The sequence below is a fragment of the Salvia splendens genome, unplaced genomic scaffold, assembly GCF_004379255.2.
Source record: "Salvia splendens isolate huo1 unplaced genomic scaffold, SspV2 ctg934, whole genome shotgun sequence".
Classification (NCBI taxonomy): domain Eukaryota; kingdom Viridiplantae; phylum Streptophyta; class Magnoliopsida; order Lamiales; family Lamiaceae; genus Salvia; species Salvia splendens.
The window spans coordinates 36,048-49,500 of record NW_024599622.1 but is presented as its reverse complement, the minus strand read 5'-3'; the positions used below and the strand labels follow the sequence as shown (position 1 = coordinate 49,500).

Genomic DNA, 13,453 nt, shown 5'->3' with positions numbered 1-13,453 from the left:
AAAAGAAATACAGTAATTTCAATGAATTTCTATTTTCTCAATGAATTTCTATTTTCTAGATATTTTCAGATTTTCCCAGAATTACAGATAAGATTTCAGTCAAGTAAGTCCATAAGAAAAAAAATAATAGGCATCTCATCTGGCAAGACAACAATAGATCGTTGCATCTCCAAGCTCTATTTCCCATCTTCAAAAACTACCACTCCACAACCCGAAATCCTAAGAGACTTCTAACCCCATATTGATCATTTGATCTCCAACAAATTCTAGAAAAACACGTATGCCATATACCCGCCAAAACAAAACCGGACTTTTTTGCTTTTTCTAGTGCTATTATTCTAGTAAAAGAATGCAACTCAGTAATCTCCAGTTACAACCGTCTCATTCCAACCCAGTTTCTGCTATGTGTAACATCCCAATTCAAATTATGTCTCTAGATCTTCATCAACTTTTTGCTAGTATATCAACACCATTATTTTTTAAAAATCCATTTAAAAATTCCAACCAAAGATTCTAACTTTCGTCTAACAAACAGAAAGGATCTAATAGTCCATTGCCCCAAATTTAGAATCAGACATCAAATTGTTCATATGAATTCAAAAATAAAAAGAAATACACACGAAATCACTCACCAGTATCTAGCAGCTTACACCTAGAACACCTAGTGGTGGTGGGGCAGGCGACAAACGGCGCAGAAATGCTGCGATTCGAGGTGCGGGCGTTATTACTTGGCTGCGGCGTGTACTTCTACGCTCTGCGAATTGTACTGTTCAATAGCCTGGAGCTTGGCAATTTGTGCTTCTTCTTCCGAGGTGACGGCCACCAGCCTCAGAATCGCCTCCTTCTTCGCCGCGCCCTTCCGCCACTTGTGCCGAACTACGAGACCGAAAAGCAGTAATATACCGACAATTACTAGCATTGATTCCTTCTGATTTCATCCAATTAACCCGCTGCAAGGATCAACAAGGAGCGAATATAAACCCTAAAAACCGGATTTTTGTTGAAATACGTAGAGGTCTGGAGGAGCAATTGAGGTGTAGGTGGAAGTAGAGGTTGCGGTGGTGGTGGTGGCTGGCGACGCCGCAGCGGACGGTGGGTGATGAGGAAGGTAAAATTGAAATTGGAAGAAGTGAATTTTGGTGAGTGGATTTGTGAAAAATCCCCCAAATAGATAAAAGCCAGAATATAAGATAGTAACGTAGGGATGGAGATTAGAATTAGGACCTGTTTGGTTGGGTGGGATTTCTACTCCTCTCTCCTTTTCCAACTTTTTCCATTATTACATTTTGGTATTAACTTATAATGATGCATATAATGTTGGATTTTGGTCACAGAAAGCTCTTCAAAATGAATTCAGAGCTGCTGTTATAATTGTATCTTTTCTTTTTTTAGCTAAAGTTTAAGTTATTGTATCGCATATTATTAAAAAAAAGTATTATCAAGAACTTGTTATTAATAATAGTATATACTTTTATGTTGTATAGTTTCTTTCCTAAGTTGAATATGCAAATGAAATATTTTTTTGTTTAAATGCCAGGGTTTTGCTTTCTAAAATGGTGAAGTCATAAGTGTGCATGCATAATTCTTATTCTTTCTTCATAAAAAGGAAATGTTATTCTTATTGCCTCGTGTGAAGTTATGATATGTAAATTGGACCCTTCTTTTTGCATTGATGCATTTCCTAAATCCTAGTTAGGGTTTGACTCCTTGGAATTTGATTGGGATCACTCTATTTCGTTATTTATAATTATTATATTATTTATATGACGTATATGAATAGTGTTTATAAAGAATCTTTATTTAATTATTTGATCTAAATAATTCATGGTATAATTTAAGTTAAATTTGTCTCAACCACTGCGCCAATTAAATTTTAATTTTAGGTAATAGAAGTGCTACTTTCTCATTTGATGAAGTTTTATTTAAGATTGACGTATATTTGACTTTTGAAAATTAATTAACACTATTTTGTCTGTGGAGATTGAAATAATACCACATTTAATTGACATTAGACTTCTGATTGTCACCATCTGGAGATTTAAAATCATATCTAATTTGGAGCTTAAAAATCACAAATTGAGTTGTTAGCACCATCCTATAACTTAGTTGGCTTATGAACTTCATTTTATCTAAAGTTTTAATAAAGCATTACTGACTTGTAGATCATAAATGACTCTAACTTGTGAGCATCATCATATTGTCAGAATTTTAAAAACGCCAAAATTAAATCGTATATTTATAACTTGATTCATAAAAGCATAATATCTAAAGGGTAATATTTACTATATACTACTTGTTTTAGCTAATTTGTATCAATTATGTTTGGTAACTTATACATTATGTGATTGGTAATTATTGTATACATAATTCAAATATATTGCAACTAAACTTAAAAATTTTAAATGAAGGAGAATTAAGAAAAACTGAATAGATAGATTATAAACATGCCACCAAGTAAAGAAAAAATAGATTCCATTATTCTGTTACATGGAGTACTACTAATACATATCAAAACGTTTAAAATAGTTAGAAAAATCGCCTAACATATATATATGGATTTTATTCAGACATAATAGCTTTTTTATGAAAAGTCTAATCAGTCTTTGATATTTTAAATACGAAAATGTATTTTGCTTGGTATACAAAGTTAAATTCATAGCACTTCATAAATTTATGTCTCACTCGAAAAAGAAATCCCTATGTGCTATTTTTCTCAAAATTTTATTTATACTATTTCTTACTTATTAAAATACACTCCAAAAGGTTAATGTCCACTTAATTAAATCTCAAAACTAAAGTCATAGAGTACGAGAAATAATTATTTACTTAGTTGGATAGTAGGAGCTAGGTCCATAATTTAAACAACATTGATCAAATTAAGTAGATAAATTAGTACTCTATGGGGATATTCGTTTTATAAGATCATATATCATGATTAAATATGTATTGTGTTTGGATTATAAAATTGAATCTCACCTTCTAGAAAAATAATTATAGTATATGATAATTAGTTATAGACACCTTCTTTCAATTAAAGTAATCTCACAATATAATCATGGACTATATCTCATAGTTATTTTGTCTAACAAGCCGAGCAACCACTATTAATATCAAATAAATATACACAGTACTATTAGATATGGAATATAATGAAATTTTTTGTATGCACAAAATGCTCAATAAAAAAAATATAAAGCTAATACTCAATATATAAATAACAATAGAAAATATTGAAGCAAAGTTTTCTATCTCAAACGGTCAAACCATTACATAAATAAAAAATAAAAAGCAAATGTGTAGCATCTCAAAATAACTTTTAAATAGTACTCACTTCATTCACTTTAAGTAGCACATTATCTCACTATAAATCATATACCATTTCTAAAAATAGAAACATTATTCTCTTTAATATTTTTCACTCTTACTTTTTCCTCTCTCCACTTAACTCACAAAAATAACACATAAAAAATTAAGAATAAGGTAACCCAGAAAAAACACAAAAATTATAAAATCAAATACTTCTAAACTGTATAGTTTTCTAAAATTTAAATACGTCGTCTTATATTGCAGCAGTTCGACAACTACTTAAAAATTTAAATGCAAAGTAATTTATAGATTTAAATTAATAAAACTCCTAATGCAACACCCGCCCTCTTAAAAAATCAATAGCCACTTATAATTTGATAAACTCTAAAATTTATTAAGAATGTGGTTAAGTTATTGTATAGAAATTTATGACCCTAATGTCCTAATAATATCAAGCTACCCTTCATCAATTTAAATAAAATCGAGCTACCAAATGTCAAAAGATTTGTCATTATTAAACTCAGGTATTGTTAGGTTTGTGACCATGAGATCAGGCTCGTGGCTGGTTCGGACGAGAGAAGGCTCAACTCAGAGGCTCGGATGCAACAGAAACTAAGCCATGCAATCGGTTGGAGAATAGCGGTTACAACCGAATGCAACTAGTCGTTGCATGACTGATCTTGGACGTTGCATAAAGAGGATAAAAGCATGAGTAGTTATTCAGTTCCAAGAGAGGAGAGAAAGCATGTGTGAGGAGAATCAAAGAAGAGAGAAGAAAGAGATGCTAGAGCTCATATCTTGAGAGTAGATAGCGAAGTGTGCATTGTTCTTCATTTTCATTTGTGTTTCCTATTGTAATCCATCTTTAGCCGTGAATAAACACCTCTCATACAGCCGTGAATAAACATCTCTCATACAGTTTCCCGTGGACGTAGGTTTGATTAAACCGAACCACGTAAAATCCCCGTGTGTCATTTGTTTTTTTGTTCTTGATCACAACCTCCATCGCAATTCTACAATAGGCGCCGCCTGTGTGAACCGAGGAAGAAGATGGCGATGGCAAGATTCGAGGCAGAGAAATTCAATGGCATGAACGACTTCGGTCTTTGGCAAATCAAGATGGGGGCGCTACTCACTCACCAAGGATAAGATGAAGCCTTGGATAAAGTGGAGAAGGATGACGAATCTGATGTTAAAAGGACCGAGATGTTGAAGAAGGCCAAGAGTGTGCTGATTCTGAATTTGGACGACAAAGTTTTGAGGGAAGTTGCAAGGGAGGTATCTGCAGCAGCGATCTGGAAGAAGTTGGAGGATCTTTACATGACCAAATCGCTGGCTAACAGGTTATATCTAAAGCAACGCTCATACTCTCTTTCAGATTTAGTGATGATAAACCCATTGGAGATCAACTAGATCAGTTCAATAATATCTTGGATGATATGGAGAATGTTGATGCTAAGATGGAAGAGAAGGATAAGGCTATTGCACTATTGAATGCCCTTCCTAGATCCTTTGAACACTTCAAAGATGCCATGCTTTATGGTAGAGAGAAGTCCATTACTCTGATGGAAGTGCTCACTGCTTTGAAATCAAAAATCTTGCAAAGATCAGAAAATGGCAAATCTGAGACCTCTGCGGAGGTGCTGAATGTCAAGAAGTTTAAATTCAAGAGTAAGCCTAAGCAAGCAGCATCAAAAGGTTTCCAAGAAAGGCAGAAAGTTGAAAAGAAAGAGACCCGCAGTTGTCATTACTGCAACAAGCCCGGGCACATAAAGAAAAACTGCTTCTCGTGGAAGAGAAAACAAGCTGCTGAGGGAGCTGATCAAGGCTCTACTGATGTGTTGCAGGAAGAGTCGGTGCATCAGGTCATGAATGTGGTTGTAGAGGCAATAGGAGAGGCGTGGATAATAGACTCGAGGTGCAGTTTCCATGTGAGCTCTCATAAACAGTGGTTTGAAGATTTTAGGCCATCAAATGGATCAGTCATACTTGGGAATAATCAGACTTGCAAGATAAGAGGCATGGGAAACATCAAGTTGAAACTTGCAGATGGTTCCGTGATATTGCTCACTGATGTGAGATTCATACCAGAAATCAAAAGGAATTTAGTCTCTCTTGGACTTCTTGAGACAAAAGGCTACGGTTTCAGATCAGAGGATGGAAAATTAATCATCTACAAGGGCTCCAATACAGTGATGAGTGCTGTGTAGAAACAAACACTATACTATCTTGAAGCAACTGTCATCATTGGTAGCACAAATGTTGCAGAGAAGCAGGTAGATCTGCAGACATGGCACATCAGATTAGGCCACCTTGGGACAAAGGGAATGCTGCAACTTGCCAAGAAGGGTGTATTCAAGATGGAGAAAAACCAAGATTTCAGCAAGTGTGAGCAGTGTATGATGAGAAAGAGCAAGAAGCATCCATTTCCAAAGGGGAAACACACTTCTGGATCAGTTCTTGAATATGCCCACAGTGATATCTGGGGACCTGCTCAGCCACCAACCATGAATGGATGAAGGTATTTCATGACCATAATAGATGATTTTTCAAGAAAGTTATGGGTTCAAGTTCTAAAAGAAAAGTCAAAGGCTATTAAATTCTTCAAAGAGTGGCATCTGATGGTTGAGAAGGAAACGAAACTTAGACTTAAGTGTTTGAGGATGGATAATGGTCTGGAATATGTATCTCAAAAGTTCACTAACTACTGCAAAGGCAAGGGAATCCAAAGGCACAGAACGGCCCCAGGAATCCACAACAAAATGGAGTGGCCGAGAGAATGAATAGAACCATCATGGAAAGAGTGAGATGCATGCTTCTATCATCTGGTGTTGACAAGCGTTTCTGGGGTGAAGCAGTGGCTACTGCTGCAGTGGTAATAAATAGATCACCTTCTTCAGCAGTGGATTTTGATGTCCCAGATGCTAGATGGCATGGACATTTGCCTGACTTCAGCAAGCTTAGATCATTTGGTTGCAGGGCCTATGCTCATGTGAAACGAGGGAAACTAGAGTCCAGAGCATTGAGGTGCATATTTCTTGGATATCATACTGGATCCAAGGCCTACAGACCCTGGAGCACTGAGCCAAAGGGTGAAAAACTCATTGTGAGCAGAGATGTCACATTCGATGAGGCTGCTATGCCTTATCTTGCTTAAACCAAAAGGGCTTGTGTCAATTGAGGTGGAGCCAACAAGAAATGTAAGAAGTGATACATCAGATGATGAGCAGCAAGAAGAAGCAGAAAGCTCCACCACTCCAGTTCCAAACATTGCCAATGATAGACCAAGAAGGGCACCAAGACTTCCATCATGATTCTCTGATTATGAGATGGCTTATTTTGCACTTCATGTGGGTGAATGCATAGAGTTTGAAGAACCTGGTACATATGAAGAAGCAATGAAGGGAAATGAATGGGAGAAATGGTTTGAAGCTATGAGAGAAGAGATGGAATCTCTTATGAAAAACAAGACTTGGATCCTATCTGAAAGACCATCCACTCAGAACCAGTGGGGTGCAAGTGGATTTTTAAGAAGAAGGTGGAGGTTTCTGAGGCAAACAAGATCAGATACAAAGCTAGGTTAGTTGGTAAAGGATATTTACAAAAGGAATGAGTGGATTTTAATGAAGTTTTTTCTCCAGTTGTGAAACACTCATCTATTAGGATACTGATGTCTATGGTTGCTCAGAGGAATTGGGAATTGCACCAACTTGATGTAAAGACAACGTTCTTGCATGGAGACCTAGTTGAAACTATATACATGGAACAACCAAAAGGTTTTGTTACTCAAGGGCAAGAGGATAAAGTTTGCTTATTAAAGAAAACTTATATGGTCTTAAGCAAAGTAGTAGGCAATGGTATCTCAAATTTGACTTGCATTTAAGCAGCATTGGATTTATAAAGTCGGCCTATGACAATTGTGTGTACATAAAGAAGGATGGGAGTAAGGCAGTGGCTCATCTGGTATTGTATGTCGATGATATGTTAGTTGTTGCAGCTGACATTGATGAAGTGAGATCAGTAAAGTCAGAGTTAAGTAAGGAATATGAAATGAAAGATCTTGGGGAGGCTAGAAGGATCCTTGGAATGGATATTCAGAGATGCAGAGACAAAGGAGAAATCTATCTAGTGCAATCTGATTATCTGAGCAAGGTTCTTAAAAGATTTCAGATGGATAAATCCAAGCAAGTGACTACCCCATTAGCTCAACATTTCAAGTTATCTCTGCAGCAAGTACCTAACTCAGATGAAGAAAGGCAGGAGATGTCATAGCTCCCATATGCAAGTATAATAGGGAGCATTATGTACAGCATGAAATGCACAAGGCCAGACCTGGCACACAGTGTGAGTGTAACAAGAAGATACATGAAAGAGTTTGGTAGGGAGCACTGGATTGCATTGAAATGGATCCTCATATATCTAAAAGGCAACAAGAATCTGGGGATTTTGTTCAAGAAGGTTGATTCTGGAAATGGTGATCCATTGATTGGATATTGTGACTTAGACTTTGCAACAAATTTAGACAATAGAAAGTCTCAGACAGGATACATATATAAGTTGTATGGTGCTGCTGAAAGTTGGAAATCAACATTACAATCGGTTGTTGCTCTATCCACTACAGAAGCCGAGTACATTGCCCTCACAGAGGCAGTGAAGGAAGAAGTCTGGTTAAAGGGAGTCTTAGAAGATTTTGGAGTGAAGCAAGGAAAGGTCAGTGTCCTATGTGACAGCACTGTGCAATCAGTTTGGCAAGACATCAGGTATTCCATGAGAGATGTAAACACATAGACATCCGACTGCTCATCAGAGATATGATTGAGAAAGGTGAAGTGGAGGTATTGAAAGTCGGCACTGAGGATAATGCAGCTGATGCATTAACTAAGAGTTTACCAGCATCTAAGCTTGTGCGTTGCTTAAGGCTGGTGAATGTAATTGCACAGTGAGGTGGAGTTTGGGTTGGAGACTGAGTATGAGGAGATATTCACATGGCCAAGGTGGAGATTGTTAGGTTTGTGACCATGTGATCAGGCTCGTGGCTGGTTCGGACGAGAGAAGGCTCAGCTCAGAGGCTCGGATGCAACAGAAACTAAGCCATGCAATCGGTTGGAGAATAGCGGTTACAATCAAATGCAACTAGCCGTTGCATGACTGATCTTGGACGTTGCATAAAGAGGATAAAAGCATGAGTAGTTATTCAGTTCCAAGAGAGGAGAGAAAGCATGTGTGAGGAGAATCAAAGAAGAAGAGAAGAAAGAGATGCTAGAGCTCATATCTTGAGAGTAGATAGCGAAGTGTGCATTGTTCTTCATTTTCATTTGTGTTTCCTATTGTAATCCATCTTTAGCCGTGAATAAACATCTCTCATACAATTTTTCGTGGATGTAGGTTTGATTAAACCGAATCACGTAAAATCCCCGTGTGTCATTTGTTCTTTTGTTCTTGATCACAACCTCCATCGCAATTCTATAGGTCTTATCTCCATAAACAAAAAGTTGAATTTATAAAATTAACCAAGAATGTGTATGACTCATCTCCAATCATATACACGTACAAAGCTAAACTCAAATGCAATTTTTCCTTGTGCACAAAAAATTTATCAAAAAGTAGTATAAACGAAATGAGTCAAACGAATCTTTATCTTTTAGAAAAGAGTACAAAAAACAAAAAAATGTGGGGAAATTGACTTGCAATCTTTTTCCAATATATAGAAAGAGTATCAAAGAATTCTACCACATCCACCTTTTTTGGCCCACACGCATTTTTATTAGTGGTATTCGTTTTTCAACAATATTGTGTGGTTTGAGCCAGTTTCATAATTCAAACTTGAAAGTATATGAATTTGAATTTGAATCTGAATCTGCTATGTGAAAGTAGGGCCTTTTAGAGGTTACTTTTACATTGTCAAAATAGGTTTAATTGCGTCGGAGATAATAGATGTGTATATGTAAAAGATGGTTCATTTGTTATCTCATGTAATATGGATGGCCTCAAAAAGATTTTTGCAAATTAAAGCAGAGCTATTGGTCTATAATATCATAAATTTTGGTCAAAATTTGATACTATATCCCTTGAATTTAAAATTTGATCGTGAAAATCATGAATTTGTACAGTATATTGAGTTTCCCATGATTTAGAATTCCAATGAATTTGTGAGAGATCTTACACTCCAAACAATGTCATTTACATTAATCAAGTTAGAAGAAAAAAAACCAAACTCATGGAAAAATTGCTACAAGATAGTAAGTTCATTATATTAGAGACCAAATTTTAAATTTCTGAAAAATACCAAAATTCGGTAAAAAAAAAAAAAATTATTCCTGTAGGGACCATTACGCCATGAATATATTGGAAAAGATATTAGAAGAGAAACAAGGAGTATATCAAAAATTTATCTAGCAAAAATTATTGTGCGGAAATGATAGCGGTCAATGAGTGTTGACTTGGGCCGTTGCAACACAAGGCCCATTTCTAATGAATATTATATCCATTCGAAAAAACTGGCATTCAGTTTTATGAAATTATTCTTTTCGTTTAAGGTCCATACAAACATGGTGGCTCGACAAGCATCTTTCTTGTTTGAAATGTGCAAATCTAACAAAATTTCAAGTGACATGGTTTCTAATCAATCAGGCCATCATTATTTTTTCGAACAACTTTTTAGAATCAAATTACTACCTCCGTCCCATGTGTTCATTTTGGGGTGATTAAAACACAGCACCAAATGCTGTGCTATGAAACGCACAAATTTAGGAATAAAACGGCCGCTTCTCTCCACTTTTAATATTTTATTCTTATTTTTATATTTTTAAATTATGAAGCCAATGCATTGAAAGTATTAGCACGAGTAAGTAGTGAATAAATTTAGCTAAAAAAATGTAAGTGTAGTATCTTAATTTTTTTATTTCGTTCAATTACTGAAAGATTTGTAAAATCTGAAAATATTAATTGTAGGTATCCTTTTTAAAATAAAATATTTAAAAATAATAGTAACTATAATGAATACCGTTTAAAATTGAATTCCTCAATTAAATATTAATCAAATTATCAAATACTATAAAATAATTAACAACGAAAGGAAATATGAAGGATAGAAAATGACATGATACGCAACTTATGTGGATAACTTATGTGAGCATCACCCCCGTTCAACACATTTTTAGTGTTGTTCGTTTTGCTTTATAGTTTGATTTAATACATTTTTAAAAATTTTATTGGTATTTTTAATCTTATAAAATTTATAAAAGTCAAAGTTTGAATTTTTCGTTTTCTCAAATAAAAAATAAAACTACCAATCGAACTTTTATGAATTTTATAAAATAAATTGAATAATGCTAAAAATGCGTCGAACGAGGATGGTGGCCTATAACATTTAAATTTTAAATGTATTATAATCAAACTATAAAACAAAACAAACAATGCTAAAAATGTAAAATGTGTTAAACGAGGATAGTACTCACATAAGTTGTTCACATAAAGTGTATAGCATATCGTTTTCTATCCTTCATATTTCCTTTCGTTAATAATTATTTTATAGTATTTGATAATTTGATTAACATTTAATTTGGGCATTCAATTTTAAACGCTATTAATTATAATTATTATTTTTAAATATTTTATTTCAAAAAGGATACCTACCATTAATATTTTCCGATTTAACAAATTAATATAGTAGTACTGACATTTTTTAGCAATATTATACTCCGTATTCCCGCATGGTAATATACTTTCAACTCATGCATTGTCTTCATAATTTAAAAATATAAAAATAAGAATAAAATATTAAAAGATTGAGAAAGTGGAGAGAAGGTGCCGTTTTATTCCTAAATTTGTGCGTTTCATAGCACAGCATTTGGTGCTGTGTTTTTAAACACAGCAGGAGATCTCACCCCCGTTCATTTTTGTTATTTTAGTCCGTCCCATAATAAGAATCCACTTTCACTTTTACTATAAATGGTAAGTAGACCTCACATTTCACTAACTCATTCAACACACATTTTATTATAAAACTAGTAATATATAAAATTGGACCCCTTACTCCACTAACTTTTTCAACTCACTTTCCTTTACATTTCTTAAAATCTGTGGCAAGTAAAATGTGGACTCTTAATGTGGGACGGACGTAATAATTTTTATAAGTCCAATGTCTATTGTCTTTCTTTTCCCCTACACGTGGCACTCTCTCATAAGTTGGAACTTTGGACTTTTAATTTTAAATAAAGATTGCAATGTCAACCTAGAACACATTTTGCATTAGGGATATTGGTTCCTAATATCACAAAACTTTCAAAAAGTTAATTTTTTTTCATAAACTTTCAACTTAGCAAATAAAGCTATATAATTGATTGAAGAACAATTTTAGATGGTGTGCTTCAAGAAAAACTATCCTCGAAGATTGAAGAATTTGGCTCTCGCATTTTTGTCGATATATTAGGAAAAAAAATCAATATCATGATATTATTTGCTGAAATTTTTCACTTGAGAAAAGTAACAGACTCAAATAAAGTTCATGATATTATTTGCCAAGGAAGTCTCACTCGGACATGGACTCCAATAGACCGATTCCAAATTTCCAACTAATTTTCGGTTTAGTACTCAATTTATTTCCCTAACTTCATCCTTATGACATCAACTCTTTTTTTTTTCTCATCATTTTAATCCTTTTTTTTCCAATGAATTTTGAAGACCATTTTGTTAATACTATAATTTAATAAAGATTTAGTGTAATTCATAAAGATGGGGGTGAAGGGTTTTGTGGAAGGCAGCGTTGCATCGATCGTAGCCGGCTGCGCCACCCACCCATAGGACTTAATCAAGGTCCGGCGCTTCATTAATCCCTCCGTCCCAGCTGCGCAACTACAAGAGCGCGGTAGATTCCATTTCACAGATGTCGAAGAACGAGGGAATTGGTAGCCTGTGGCGCTGGTCATCCCTCACGGTGAACCACGCCATGGTGGTCACGGCGTCGCAGCTGGCGTCGTACAATCAGTTCAAGGAATTTGTTAAAAATGAAGAATTGAAATGGATGGAGAAAACTCCATCGAAAGAGGATGAAGGAACTGCGATGGAAGAAGAGAGAAAAACCATCGACAAAGAGAAGAGAAATGAAAGGGTAAAATTTAGGCCCGTCAAATCGGGTATCCGCGGATACCCGATCCGAAAATTTCCCAAAATCTAATACCCGATACGATTTTAATTTCGGATACCCGGATACCCGACTCGGGTATCCAGTCCCGATTTCAATTTCAATTTTGAAGAGAGCTGGACGGAAGAGGGAGGCGGCGCTGGGAGAGGAGGCGGCGCTGCTGGGCAATAGAGGAGAGCTCGTTGTGGCCGGCGGTGGGAGAGGAGACGGCGCCGGCGGAGGGAGGTGCAGGCGAAAGAGTAGGAGGGGGGAGGCGTATTAGCGTGTATGCTGTAATAAGTCTTACTCAGTAACTACCATTTAACCTTAATATTTAATTATTTAATCTTTAAAAATTAGAACTAATATATTAGCAATTAGAAATTACTCCATAATATAAAGCGGATAGTTGGGTATTTCATAGAATTTGGGTTTGTAAATAAGTAAAAATATGCAAATTAGAATTAACACACTATTTATCACAGTAATTTTTTAAAAAAATCGGATAATTCGGGTATACCCGAAAATCCAAAATTCTCAATACCCGATCCCGATCCGAAACCCGAAAAATCGGATTTCGGGTATCCAATTACCCGACTTTTTCGGGTTCGGATATCGGATATCCAATACCCGATATCCATTTTGACAAGCCTAGTAAAATTCATTAATGAATACATTTTGCAAAAGTTAACTATAACTACGATAAAATGCTTTATATATAGGATGGAAAAATGCTAAACTAACTAATTAAAAGCTAACTAATTACATTTTTATTTTCTATTTCAACAAATTTGATGAGGGATCGCATTAAGACGCATGTGATGAACATGAAGGCGGAGGCGGGGAAGGCGCCGCTCTACAACGGGGCCGTGGACTGCGTGGTGAATACCGTTAAGGCAGAGGGGCTCATGCCACTTTATAAAGGATTTATTCCCACTGTTTCGAGGCAAGGACCTCACTGTGGTTTTGTTCGTTACCTTGGAGCAAATTCGCAAGTTGGTCAAGGATTTTTTATTAAATAGCTAA

General features: G+C 35.4%; 1 pseudogene; it reads left to right on the top strand.

The window, feature by feature from the left end:
- The first annotated feature begins 12,115 nt into the window (after positions 1-12,115).
- Positions 12,116-13,453, top strand: LOC121791837 (annotated as a pseudogene).